Genomic DNA, 14,047 nt, shown 5'->3' with positions numbered 1-14,047 from the left:
CCCTCCCTGCTTTCACATTCTGGCAGTGCCTGAATCCTGCTGGCACTGCGGCTGCCATCAGATGGCCCCTCTTCTACCGGTTACTAACACAGTTTCCTCAACCTCGGTGGTCCTTCAGGTCTAGCCTAGGTGAGGACAGTTGCCCCATGGCCCTTCACCACCCTTTTTGGTTCCCGAACCTGACTCACTTCTCTTTAAACTGTCTCTTAATTAACGTCTCTTCAAGAATCCTGGCTGAGTATCCCATCTACTCCTTCTCATAAAAAAGGGTAAAGGGGAGGGTTGCTGGGGGTAGGGGGGTAGGGAGAGGGTGGTTGGGTTATGGACATTGGGGAGGGTATGTGCTATGGTGAGTGCTGTGAAGTGTATAAACCTGGCGATTCACAGACCTGTACCCGTGGGGATAAAAATATATGTTTATAAAAAATAAATTTTTTTTTTTAAAAAAAGGGTAAAGGGAAATACAGAGGAAAAATACTCTACATATAGGCATACAGAGAGAAAGATACTCTTGGAATAATCAGGCTTAAGAAGAAGCACATTACTTCCAGAACTGCTTTCTATACAAACATGTTGTTAGTATCTGAAAAATTATATCATACTGTTTTGGAACTTGTTTTTTGGTCCTCATGGACCTTGGTCACGCCAGAATATACCAGCTCACCTCATCTTTTTTTTCTTTTTTTAAGATTTTATTTATTTGACAGAGAGATCACAAGTAGGCAGAGAGGCAGGCAGAGAGAGAAGGGGAAGCAAGCTCTCCACTGAGCAGAGAGCCCGATGTGGGGCTCGATCCCAGGACCCTGGGGTCACGACCCAAGCCGAAGGCAGAGGCTTAACCCACTGAGCCACCCAGGCGCCCCATCACCTCATCTTTTTAAAAATATTTTCTTAGGGGCACCTGGGTGGCTCAGTGAGTGGGTTAAGCCTCTGCCTTTGGCTCAGGTCATGATCCCAGGGTGCCTGGATCGAGCCCCACATTGGGCTCTCTGCTCTGCGGGGAGCCTGCTTCCCCCTCTCTCTCTGCCTGCCTCTCTGCCTACTTGTAATCTCTCTCTCCGTCAAATAAATAAATAAAATCTTTAAAAAAATTTTCTTAGCCTTACAGCCAATAAGCATGCACCATTTATCTATTTAATCAAAGAAAGGGTATTTTTTCATCATGTAATATCCAAAATTAGTTTTAAAATTTCATAGTGTTAATTTATATCTCTAAGGTTACATTCATAATTATATGAAAGAAACTTCAGGGATGATATTTACTTTCAGAGTCAGTCTAAAATCCATACAAAAGCACTGGCTGAAACTGCTGACCACGGAATGTTAAGATAGACAAGCATCTCCCCTATCACAGTTAAACTGCATGGGGGAAAGAAACTACGAGGTGAGAGATGCCTGTCCTATCATTTCTTCTTTAACTACCATTTATTAAATATCCGCAATACGTCAGAAGCTGCATTAGCCTCTCTCTCTATATATATATATCATCTATTTATTCTTCATGACATGTAAGACAGAAATTACTATGTCCCTTTTACAGATGAGAAAACTAATCATCATAAATGTTAAGTAACTTGCCCAGGCTTTCTAAGTGTTACAGCCAGGATCTACCCATCTCAAAGATCTTGTTTTTCATTATATCCTGTGGACTCCTTTAAGAGATTTTGTTTACTTACATTTTACTTAATATCAGGAGATTAGACAACTTTTTCATGCCAAAGTCATGTTACATCAAGTCAAGTTATAGCATGTGATATGCTAAGCATATCATATTTAGAAATGCTTAGCATATCACAATACTCTATTTCATGAGATGTGATTTGGCCTATGATACCATTAAGCCATTAAAATATGGTAATGTTTCCATTTTACTTAATCTTGCTTTTCAAGGAGATTAGAACTTCAACAGTCATTAACTGACATTCAAGACACAATGCGTTATGACAATATGAAGGACTCAAACACGAAAGGGTTAGAGATTTTCCTTGAAGTCCCAGTGCCCAGGCCAGTGCCCCTGGATCAATGCCTGCAGGATCACTAAGGGTGCCTTTTTAAAAATTCAGAATCTTGAGTCTCATCAGGATAATTTCTCTCCTTTTTAAAGATTTTCAGTAATCTCTACACCTAACTTAGAACCCCAGGATCAAAAGTCACAGGATCACCAACTGAGACAGGCTGGTACCCCTAACCAGTATAATTTTTAAAGACTTTACAGATTTTACAACTTCTCCAAGGTGATCCTGTTGTATATTAAAGTTTGCGAAATATGACAAGAATCACTGCCTTGTTTCAGGGGGCCACAGACCAGCAGCACATCAGCATCACATAGGAACTTGTTAGAGGTAAATGCTTGAGCCCCACCTCGGACCTTCTCCTGATTTAGAAATTCTGAAAATGGGGACCAATAATATTGTGTTTTAGCAAGCCCTCCAGGTGATTCTGATGTAAGCGAAAGTTTGAGGAACACTGTCCTATGTGAAGCAATTTCCTGGATACTTTTGTACTATTTTCATTCTCTCACTTATGGACTATTCTGGAGCCATTACAGAGCCAAGCACATCACTCTTCAGCTTCCCAGATGGCTCCCTGAACTCTCAATAACAGGCCCTGGCACGTGGAGCGTTTTCAAAGCCTACCCTATCTCCTTCCCTGTCCTATCTTATTTGACCTACCCTATGTCTAGATTAAAAGGTGAGAGTTTGGGGGCACCTGGGTGGCTCAATGGGTTAAGTGTCTGACTCTTGATTTCCCCTCAGGTCATGATCTCAGGGTTGAGATCCAGCCCCTCTCTGGGCTCTGCACTCAGTGTAGTGTCTGTTGAGATTCTCTTCTTCTCCCTCTGTCCCTCCCCCTGCTTGCTCACTCTCTCTCTCAAATAAATAAACAAATAAAATCTTTAAAAAAAAAAAAAAGGCTAGAGTTTCAACAGATGCAGTGTCCACATTCACATAACCTTATGAGGAGCGACCAAAATTATAAACAAGTTTTCAGAAACTTAAGTCAAAACCATCATGTAAAATTCCCTTAGAAGGCCGCCTGGGTGGCTCAGTCAGTTAAGTGTCTGCTTTCCGCTCAGGTCATGATCCCAGGGTCCTGGGATCCAGTCCCATGTCGGGGCTCAACGGGGAGCCTGCTTCTTCCTCTGCCTGCCACTCCCCCTGCTTGTTCTCTCTCTCTCTCTCTCTCTGACAAATAAATAAAACTTTTTTTAAAAAATCCCTTAGAATTATATATGTAACCATAGAGATCAGATAGTTAACGCAATACTCTTTTGAAAAAGTCTTCCCATATTTCTATTTGTTTGTGTGAACAACCGTCTCTGTGCCTTACTACCAATTTAGAAAGCACAACTTTTAAGCATTCACAAGAAGTGTCCATAGAAAAGACCAATCAAATTGAAAGAACATTGCCTCCAGGTGTCAAAAGAAAAAAAAAAAAAACCAAGTTGACAAAAACCTCACTCAATTGAAGTCCAAGGCCAATAGGCAATAACATCACAGAATATTAACTGTGGACCAAGCTGCTCTCCAGCCCTTACATTAATGATTGCACTAACAAGGACCTGATTCAACATCTCACACAACAATGCAAAACACAACAGGAAAATCAGCATCGGGCACTGCCTGCTGAGCAAAGTGTTCCATCTGACATTTAGAACTGGTTGCACTCAACTACTTTTAATTTCAGTCCCAATTGCAAGAGACTGCCAAAGACACAGAGCTGCTGCATGAAGTCCCTGCTTCCAGCTCCTGTTGGGCCGTGCTCTTTAGCCTTTGAACAGTCTGAGCTCCACTGACAGAACACGCATTATTTCCTTTAGAAACTGAGAACCAGGTTCTTGGGCCTTTGCATATTCTTCTCCAAGAGAATCGAGAGCAATTTAAGTGCTCTCTTCTTCACTGTGAGCCTGTAACTTTCCCCCTTTAATGATGCAGTACCTTGTGTTTAGCTAGGTTTAAAAATGCTCTTTTCTTGGCCTCCCTCAGATCCACAATTCAATTTGATTCTCCTGACCTCGGACTATGAGTAGCTTTCCTTAATGAAATATATCACACCTCTTAATTTTCTTCTTTCGACGCAGAGTATTTTGCTTTGAGGTTGGCAAAAACAAAACAAAACACTGAAAACCATTTGCAACAAATAAAATATTAACTAGACAGATACTCTCAGCATGGGATTCATATTTTTTTCCCTAAACTTAATAAAAGACCCAAATGAAAACAAAGACTCCCTAATTTCAATCACATTTTTCCCTAATTTTAACAACTACTAAAATAGACTAATAGGTACAGTTGCTTTCCTACATGTTCTAGCCATTTTCTGGAATGTATGTTTCCATTCTGAGTCCCAAATGATCATCAAAAACCATAGCTGAACAACTGGGTGAATATTTAGAGGACTGTGCAGGAAACCCAGGAACTAAAAGGGATGGATCTGAAATGACTACCCAACAGACAATGCGCAGTAACAGCAGTATACAAGGCATTATTTAAGTGCCTCCTCATCTAGTTGGAGATGGCATAATTAGAGAAAAACAGAATTAATAATATTAATACCCTATCACTTATAGAGTGTTTCCAAAGTATCAAAAATTGTATTGACTAACTTACATACATTATCTCAAGTATTGTTTAAAACAACCCCATGAAAATCATCCTCTATTTACATTCTGTAGACAAGGAAAATGAAACTCTGAAGTGAAGGGACTTGCCCAAGACTATATTGCTAATAAGCGGCTGGACTGAAAATCAAACCAAATCCGGGGCTTCCTGATGTATAAAGCCAAGGTCTTACCACAGGTGGTTTTATAAATCAAGGCAATGCAAACTAAGTGTCATATTGGGGTGGCATTAAATGGATTGATGGTGTGTGATCCTTACAGAGATGATGAAAATTAAGCTGAGTTTCAAGGAAGTTAAAAGGAGAGACTAGAAAAGAAATTTGGAAGAAAGGAGAAGGAAAGGAAGAGAAAGACCCAAAGGAGGATGTAATAAGTTAATATTGGCCTAAGTAAAGATACAGAGCAAGAGCCCTCAAGGCAAGTTCAAGAGGGCAGTCTGGTTATAGTAGACTTAACATAAGAAAAAGATAAAACTGAAAGTGTAAGTTAGGCTTAAATTTTAAATATCAAGCTATGAAATTTAACCTTTATTGTCACAGTATGACAAGTCATGCTTTAGGTGTTTTAGTAAGGGAATGACAAGATCAAAATGCAGTTTTATGGAGATTCATCTAGCACATGGGCAGAATGGCTTGTCTAGGGGTTAAAAGAGATAACTAGGGGGAGGAGCAAGATGGCAGAGAAGTAGGAGACCTAAATTTCCATTGGGTCCCAGGAATTCAGCTAGATAGTTATCAAATCATCCTGGACACCTGCAAACTCAATAGGAGAGCGAAGAGAAGAATGACAACAATTCTAGGAACAGAAAAGTGACTACTTTCTGGGAGGTAGGAGGTATGGAGAAGTGAATCCGAGGGGATATATGGGAAGACAGATTGCGGGGGTGGGGGGAGCCTCTGTCAGCTGGCTTCCAGCAAGCAATAGAGCAGCAGAGCACAATATCAGAACTTTTAGAAGTCTGGTCCGTGGAGGGACGTCACTCCAGAGGCTAAGCGGGGGATAGAGCCCTCATGGGGACAGTGGTCTCAGGTCTCTCAGGGTCAAAAAAACAGACTGAGGGTACCTGACTGCAGCAGAGCTCCCAGATATTGGAGCAGGAAACCAGCTATAGAGAAGGAGCAGAGGAGAGGGCTCTCAGCTCAGGGTTGCCATAAACCAAGATCCCTGACACCTGGGCCACTAATCTTCGAGCAGGGACCCCATAAGGGGTAGATCCAGGGAGATTCACCTTCCTCCCCCAGGGGGAGTGGAGCAGGAACATGCTGCAGGAATCTGCTGGGTTTGGAAACTCCAAATGGGACCAAATGCCAGAGACAGAAACATTCGGTCACAGGCTGAGTGAGCTCAGAGTGCGACCAGAGACCAGGGAGAGGGGAGGGATTGACTGCTTTTCTCTGAGGGCACACTGAGGAGTGGGGCCCTGAGCTCTCGGTTCCTCCTGAGCTCTCAGCTCCTCCTGGGCCGGACACTGGGAAGCAACCATTTTCATTCCCGTTGTCCAAAACTCTACGGAAAGCGTTCAGGGAACAAAAGCTACAGAGAGGGAACCCGTGCAGATTGCACAGCCTGGCCGCTGGCAAGGGCAGTGTGATTCCACCTCAGGCAAAGACATTTGAGAATCATGGCAACAGGCCCCTCCCCCAGAAGATCAGCAAGAACATCCAGCAAAGAACAAGTTCACCAATCAATGAGAACTGCAAAACTTCAGAGTTGAGGGGAATACAGCACATAGAATCCATGGCTTTTTTCCCATGATTCCTTAGTCTTTCAAAGTTAAATTTTTTAAATTTTATTTTTTATTCCATTTTTTTAATGTTTCCTCTTTCCCATTTTAACCTTTTTAAACTATTTTATCTTATCAATACCTTTAAAAAATTTTTTTAATTTTCATTGTATAGCCATATTCTATCCCTTCATTGTATGTAACCCTATTGTTTGTATACATATAAGTTTTCATTTCTTTAAAATTTTGAGATACAGTTTCTTCTAACAGATCAAAATATATCCTAAATCTAGATAATGGCTTTGTTCTAGTCTCCACCCTGATCACATTCTCTCCTTTTTTTTTCTTTTTTCAACGAACTTCTTATCTTATTGATTCCTTTTTAAAAATCTTTTTAAATTTTCATCATTATAGTCATATTCCATCCCTCCATCATGTTTACCTTTATTTTTGTGTATATATATATATAAATTTTTCTTTATTTAACATTTTGGGAGGCAGTTTCTTCTAACAGGCCAAAATACAACCAAAACCAGGTGTGTGGTTCTGTTGTATTCACCAGTCTATTATATATATTTTTTTTCTTTTTTTTCCTCCTTTCTTCTCCCCCTGGTTTTGGGTCTCTTCTGATTTGATTAGTGTATATTTTTCTGGGGTCACTGCTAGCCTTTTAATATTTTGTTCTCTCATTCATCTAGTCTTACCTGAGTAAAATGACAAGGCAGAAAAATTCACCTCAAAAAAAAAAGAACAAGAGGCAGTACCAACTGCTAGGGACCTAATCAATACGGACATTAGTAATATGTCAGAACTAGAGTTCAGACTGACAACTATCAATGTGCTAGCTGGGCTGGAAAAAAGCATGGAAGATATTAGAGAATTCCTTTCTGGAGAAATAAAATACCTTTCTAGAGCAATAAAAGAACTAAAATCTAACCAAGTAGAAATTTTAAAAAGCTATTAATGAGGTGCAATAAAAAATGGAGGCTCTTACTGCTAAGATAAATGAGGCAGAAGAGAGAATTAGTGATATAGAAAACCAAATGATGGGGGCACCTGGGTGGCTCAGTGGGTTAAGCCGCTGCCTTCGGCTCAGGTCATGATCCCAGGTCCTGGGTTCAAGCCCCACATCGGGCTTTCTGCTCAGCAGGGAGCCTGCTTCCTCCTCTCTCTCTGCCTGCCTCTCTGCCTACTTGTGATTTCTCTCTGTCAAATAAATAAATAAAATCTTTAAATAAAAAAAAAAAAGAAAGAAAACCAAATGATGGAGAATAAAGCTGAGAAAAAGAGAGACAAACAGCTACTGGACCCCAAGAAGAGAATTCGGGAGATAAGTGATAACATAAGATGAAACAATATTAAAATAATTGGGATTCCAGGAGAAGAAGAAAGGGAGAGGGGAGCAGAAGGTATATTGGAGCAAATTATAATAGAGAATTTCCCTAATATGGCAAAGGGAACAAGCATCATCAAAATCCAGGAGGCACAGAGAACCCCCCTCAAAATCAATAAAAATAGGTCAACACCCGGTCATCTAATAGTAAAACTTACTAGTCTTAGTGACAAAGAGAAAATCCTGAAAGCTGCTCAGGACAAGAAGTCTGTAACATACAATGGTAGAAATATTAGATTGGCAGCAGACTTATCCACAGAGACCTGGCAGGCCAGAAAGAACTGGCGTAATATATTCAGAGCACTAAATGAGAAAAATATACAGCCAAGAATACTATATCCAACTAGGTTATCATTGAAAATAGAAGGAGAGATAAAAAGCTTCCAGGACAGGGGCACCTGGGTGGCTCAGTGGGTTAAGCCTCTGCCTTCTGCTCAGGTCATGATCCCGGGGTCCTGGGATCGAGCCCCACATTGGGCTCTCTGCTTGGCAGGGAGCCTGCTTCCCTTCCTCTCTCTCTGCCTGCCTCTCTGCCTACTTGTGATCTCTCTCTGACAAATAAATAAATAAAAATCCTTAAAAAAAAAAAAAAAAAGGCTTCCAGGACAAACAAAAACTAAAAGAATTTGGAAACACCAAACCAGCCCTACAGGAAATATTGAAAGGGGTCCTCTAACCAAAAAGAGAGCCTAAAAGTAGTAGAGCAGAAAGGAACAGATACAATATACAGTAACAGTCACCTTACAGGCAATACAATGGCACTAAATTCATATCTTTCATAGTTACCCTGAATGTAAATGGGCTAAATGCTCCAATCAAAAGACACAGGGTATCAGAATGGATTAAAAAAAAAAAAAAGACCCATTGATATGCTGTCTGCAAGAAACTCGTTTTAGACCCAAAGACATCTCCAGATCTAAAGTAAAGAAGAATTAATACCTATTCTTCTGAAACTGTTCCAAAAAATAGAAATGGAAGGAAAACTTCCAAACTCATTTTATGAGCCCAGCATCACCTTAATGCCAAAACCAGACAAAGACCCCATCAAAAGGAAAATTACAGACCAATATCCCTGAAGAACATGGCTGCAAAAATTCTCACCAAAATACTAGCCAGTAGGATCCAACAGTACATTTAAAGGATTATTCACCACGACCAAATGGGATTTATTCCTGGACTGCAAGTCTGGTTCAACATCTGTAAATCAATCGTGTGATATAATACATTAAAGAAAGAACAAGAACCATATGATACTCTCAACAGATGCTGAAAAAGCATTTGACAAAGTACAGCATCCTTTCTTCATCAAAACTCTTCACAGTGTATGGATAGAAGAGTACATACCTCAATACCATAAAAGCCGTCTATGAAAAACCCAAAGCTAATATCGTTCTCAATGGGGGAAAACTGAGACCTTTCTCCTAAGGTCAGAAACACGGGAGGGCTATCCACTATCACCACTGCATACAGCATAGTACTAGAAGTCCTAGCCTCAGCAATCAGACAACAAAAAGAAATAAAAGGCATCCAAATTGGCAAAGAAGACATCAAACTCTCACTCTTTGCAGATGATATGATACTATATGTGGAAAACCCAAAAGACTACACTCCAAAACTGCTAGAACTCATACAGCAATTCAGTTAAGTGGCAGGATATAAAATCAATGCACAGAAATCAGTTGCACTTCTATACACCAACAACAAGACAGAAGAAAGAGAAACTAAGGAGTCAATCCCATTTACAATTACACCCAAAACCATAAGATACTTAGGAATAAACCTAACCAAAGAGGCAAAGAATCTGTACTCAGAAAACTATAAAGTACTCATGAAAGAAATTGAGGAAAACACAAAGAAACGGAAAAATGTTCCATGCTCATGGATTGGAAGAACAAATATTGTGAAAATGTCTATGCTACCTAGAGCAATCTACACATTTAATGCAATCCCTATTAAAATACCATCAACTTTTTTTAAAGAAATGGAACAAATAATCCTAAAATTTATATGGAACCAGAAAAGACCCTGAATAGCCAGAGGAATGTTGAAAAAGAAAACCAAAGTTGGTGCCATCACAATTCCAGACTTCAAGCTCTATTACATAGTAATCATCAAGACAGTATGATACTGGCACAAAAAGAGACACATAGATCAATGGAGCAAAGTAGGGAGCCCAGAAATAGACCCTCAACTCTATGGTCAACTAATCTTTGACAAAGCAGGAAAGAATGTCCAATGGAAAAAAGACACTCTTCAACAAATGTTTTGGGAAAACTGGACAGCCACATGCAGACAAATGAAACTGAACCATTTCCTTACACCACACACAAAAATAGATTCAAAATGGATGAAAGATCTCAATGTGAGACAGGAATCGATCAAAATCCTTGAGGAGAACACAGGCAGCAACCTCTTCGACCTCAGCCGCAGCAACTTCTTCCTAGAAACATCACCAAAGGCAAGGGAAGCAAGGGCAAAAATGAACTACTGGGACTTCATCAAGATCAAAACCTTTTGCACAGCAAAAGAAACAGTCAACAAAAGCAAAAGACAACTGACATAGTGGGAGAAGATACTCACAAATGACATATCAGATAAATGGCTAGTATCCAAAATCTGTAAAGAACTTATCAAACTCAACACCCAAAGAACAAATAATCCAATCACGAAATGGACAGAAGACATGAACAGACAATTCTGCAAAGAAGACATCTAAATGGCCAACAGACACACGAAAAAGTGCTCAAACTCACTCAACATCAGGGAAACATAAATCAAAACAACAGTGAGATATCACCTCACACCAGTCAGAATGGCTAAAATTAACCAGTCAGGAAATGACAGATGTTAGCGAGGATATAGAGAAAGGGGAACCCTCCTACACTGTTGGTGGGAATGCAAGCTGGTGAAGCCACTCTGGAAAACAGCATGGAGCTTCCTCAAAAAGATGAAAATAGAGCTACCCTACGACCCAGCAATCTCACTGCTGGGTATTTACCTAAAGATACAAATGTAGTGATCTGAAGGGGCATGTGCACCTGAATGTTTATAGCAGTAATGTCTTCAATAGTCAAAGTATGGAAAGAGCCCAGATGTCCATCAACAGATGAATGGATAAAGAAGATGTGGTGTATATATATGTATATACAATGGAATACTATGCGGTCATCAAGAGAAACAAAATTTTGCCATTTGCAATGACGTGGATGGAACTAGAGGGTATTATGCTAAGCAAAATAAGCCAATTAGAGAAAGAGAACTATTATATGATCTTTCTGATATGAGGAATTTAAGAGACAGGGCTGGGGGGGTGGTCATGGGGGGAAGGGAGGGAAAAATAAAACAAGATTGGACCAGGGAAGGAGACAAATCATAAAAGACTCTTAATCTCAGGAAACAAGCTGAAGGCCGCTGGAGGGGAAGGGGGTGGGAGGGATAGGGTGGCTGGGTGATGGACATTGGAGAGGGTATATGCTATGGTGAGTGCTGTGAATAGTGTAAGCCTGATGAGTCACAGACCTGTACCCCTGAAGCAAATAATACATTATATGTTAATTAAAAGAAAGAAAGAAAGAAAGAAAGAAAGAAAGAAAGAAAGAAAGAAAGAAAGAAAAGGGAAAGAAAGGGATAACTATGATGGAAGAATGTTCTAATAAGGACCTGATAATTGCAAAACACCTCAAGGCTTAAGAATTAGATCCTAGGGCGCCTGGGTGGCTCAGTTGGTTGAGCAACTGCCTTCGGCTCAGGTCATGATCCCGGACTTCCAGGATCGAGTCCTGCATCGGGCTCCCAGCTCCTTGGGGAGTCTGCTTCTCCCTCTGACCTTCTCCTCTCTCATGCTCTCTCTCACTCATTCTCTCTCAAATAAATAAATAAAATCTTAAAAAAAAAAAAAGAATTAGATCCTAGCTCCTACCTATTAAATTTACATCAATTAAGTCTCTGGATTTATTGGTGAACTTCTTCCTCCCTCCCCAGGTCAAATCTAAAGCTAACTCCTACAGAGGCTCCAGCCAAGGGAACATAAGCTTCATGTTGTTCATTTTAATTATTCACTCTCTGTGCCTAGAACAGTGCCTGACATTGAGTAGACACTCAATAATTATTTACTGAATAAATGAATGTATGAGTGAGTGAAAAGTCTCAACCATGCAAATGTCTATTTCTAGGCCTAATGCTATTAAATACTTATGTAGAACAGAGAGAAAAACATAGCAGAAATACATTCTTTGTGCACACTATAACTTACCCATCTTTGACATAAATCAAACTCCTCTATAGGTGAATATTAAACAATGCCTCATCAAAATCAAATGCAATGTATAGGCCTTGTTGAGGTCCTGATTTGAAGAAATCAACGGTAAAAAAGGCAGGTTTGAGGAATTAAGTACATTAGATTATTTGATATTAAATTATATTAAAGAAGTGTGATAATGGCATGATAAAAGCAAAAATTTTACTAATTTAAGATGTAATGAAATATTTACAAGTAAATGTAATGATGTCTGGTGTTTGCTTTCAAATACTCCAGCAAAATCAAACAACAAACAAAAAAATGTGTGGTGGGAGGCAGATGAAACAAAATCAGCATGATGATGAAGATTGTTTTTTTTTTTAAAGATTTTATTTATTTATTTGTCAGAGAGAGAGAGAGAGAGAGAGTGAGCACAGGCAGACAGAGTGGCAGGCAGAGGCAGAGGGAGAAGCAGGCTCCCCACAGAACAAGGAGCCTGATGTGGGACTCGATCCCAGGACGCTGGGATCATGACCTGAGCCGAAGGCAGCGGCTTAACCAACTGAGCCACCCAGGCGTCCCTGAAGCTGATTGGATACATGGGAATTCATTATACTATTCCCCTTACATTGGTCTATGTTTGAAAACTTCCATACAAGATTTTTTTAAGAGTCTTATGGAATGTGGGCTGTAAAAACAGAAACAAACACCAAAATTTTAGGCTAGGCATGGAGATGTCCACCAGATGACCTCCAAAAATGGTTATGCTCATTCATTTACTCAGCTCACGGTTATTGAGTCTACAGGGGGCTGACAGTTATTCAAAGGTGAATGGGACACTGTCCCTGTGCTTGGAGATCTCATAATCATGCAGGCAAGGCAGAGGAAAAACTAGGGTCTTCATGCCTGATGTGCAGATATGTACAAGCTACAGTGGAGACACAAGAGACATAATTAAATTTAATATTTAGGAAACACAACCTGGCTGTAGGGTGGTTAATGGATTAAGAAAAAGCAGAGGAAATGGGAATGGGAACTAAACTAGTAGCACTGAAACTAAAGAAAGGGGGATTCTGAATATAAGAAAGTTTAAGGGAGCAATAGCATTCTCATACCACTTATAATTTACTTTTAATAATAAAATAACTGCCTTTAGGGGCACCTGGGTGGCTCAGTCGTTAAGTGCCTGCCCTCAGCTCAGGTCATGATCTCGAGTTCCTAGGATCAAGTCCCACATGGGGCTCCCTGCTCATTGAGAAGCCTGCTTCTCCCTCTCATCTGTTCCCTCTCTCTGTGTCAATAAATAAATAAATAAAATCTTTAAAAAATAAAAAATAAATAGAGTAAAATAATTGTCTTTAGTAAGTGCCTACTTGGCACCCCAATTCTGCAAAGAAAACCATGATTTTGATCTAGTGTTCCTCTGTCTCTCTGTCTCTCTTTCTGTGTCTCTGTCTTTCTGTCAATAAATAAATAAAATCTTAAAAAAAATAAAATAACTGTCTTTAGTAAGTGCCTACTTGGCACCCCAATTCTGCAAAGAAAGCCATGTTTTTTTTATCTAGTTTTCTACAGTAATGGCTAAGAAAATAGTGTTTTTATCTGTGGGCCAAAGAAGGAAATAAAGGAAATTGTATATGCATGCTCACTATAGTAGTAATTAATATAATGAGGAAAAAAATGGAGAAATATATAAATAAATAGTATAAAAATCATTTTGGACACCATTGATACGTGAATACACATTAATCTATGCAATGGTTTTATTTAAATGTGACTCCTTTTGCTGAATTCAATTATGTGGTATTTAGAATCTAAATGCTAGAGGAATCCAAATTAGTAGTATATCTAACTACTATGGTCACATCCGGATTTTGTTAAGGAAGCTACTTTCCTTTCACTAATATTAAAATAGGTGAGAGGATATTCAAGTAACTACATACCTGAGTTATCCTTTGTAATATTTCTTTCTATTTTAAGTAAGAATAATGAACCCGAGCCCGTTAGGAAAGGTTTCACACTCCCATCAACCTGAGTAGACTAAGGCTAGAAAGATTCAGACAAGGGTAGAGA

The sequence above is a fragment of the Lutra lutra genome, chromosome 2, assembly GCF_902655055.1.
Source record: "Lutra lutra chromosome 2, mLutLut1.2, whole genome shotgun sequence".
NCBI lineage: Eukaryota > Metazoa > Chordata > Mammalia > Carnivora > Mustelidae > Lutra > Lutra lutra.
The sequence above is the reverse complement of the archived record's forward strand: the minus strand, read 5'-3'. Positions refer to the sequence as shown.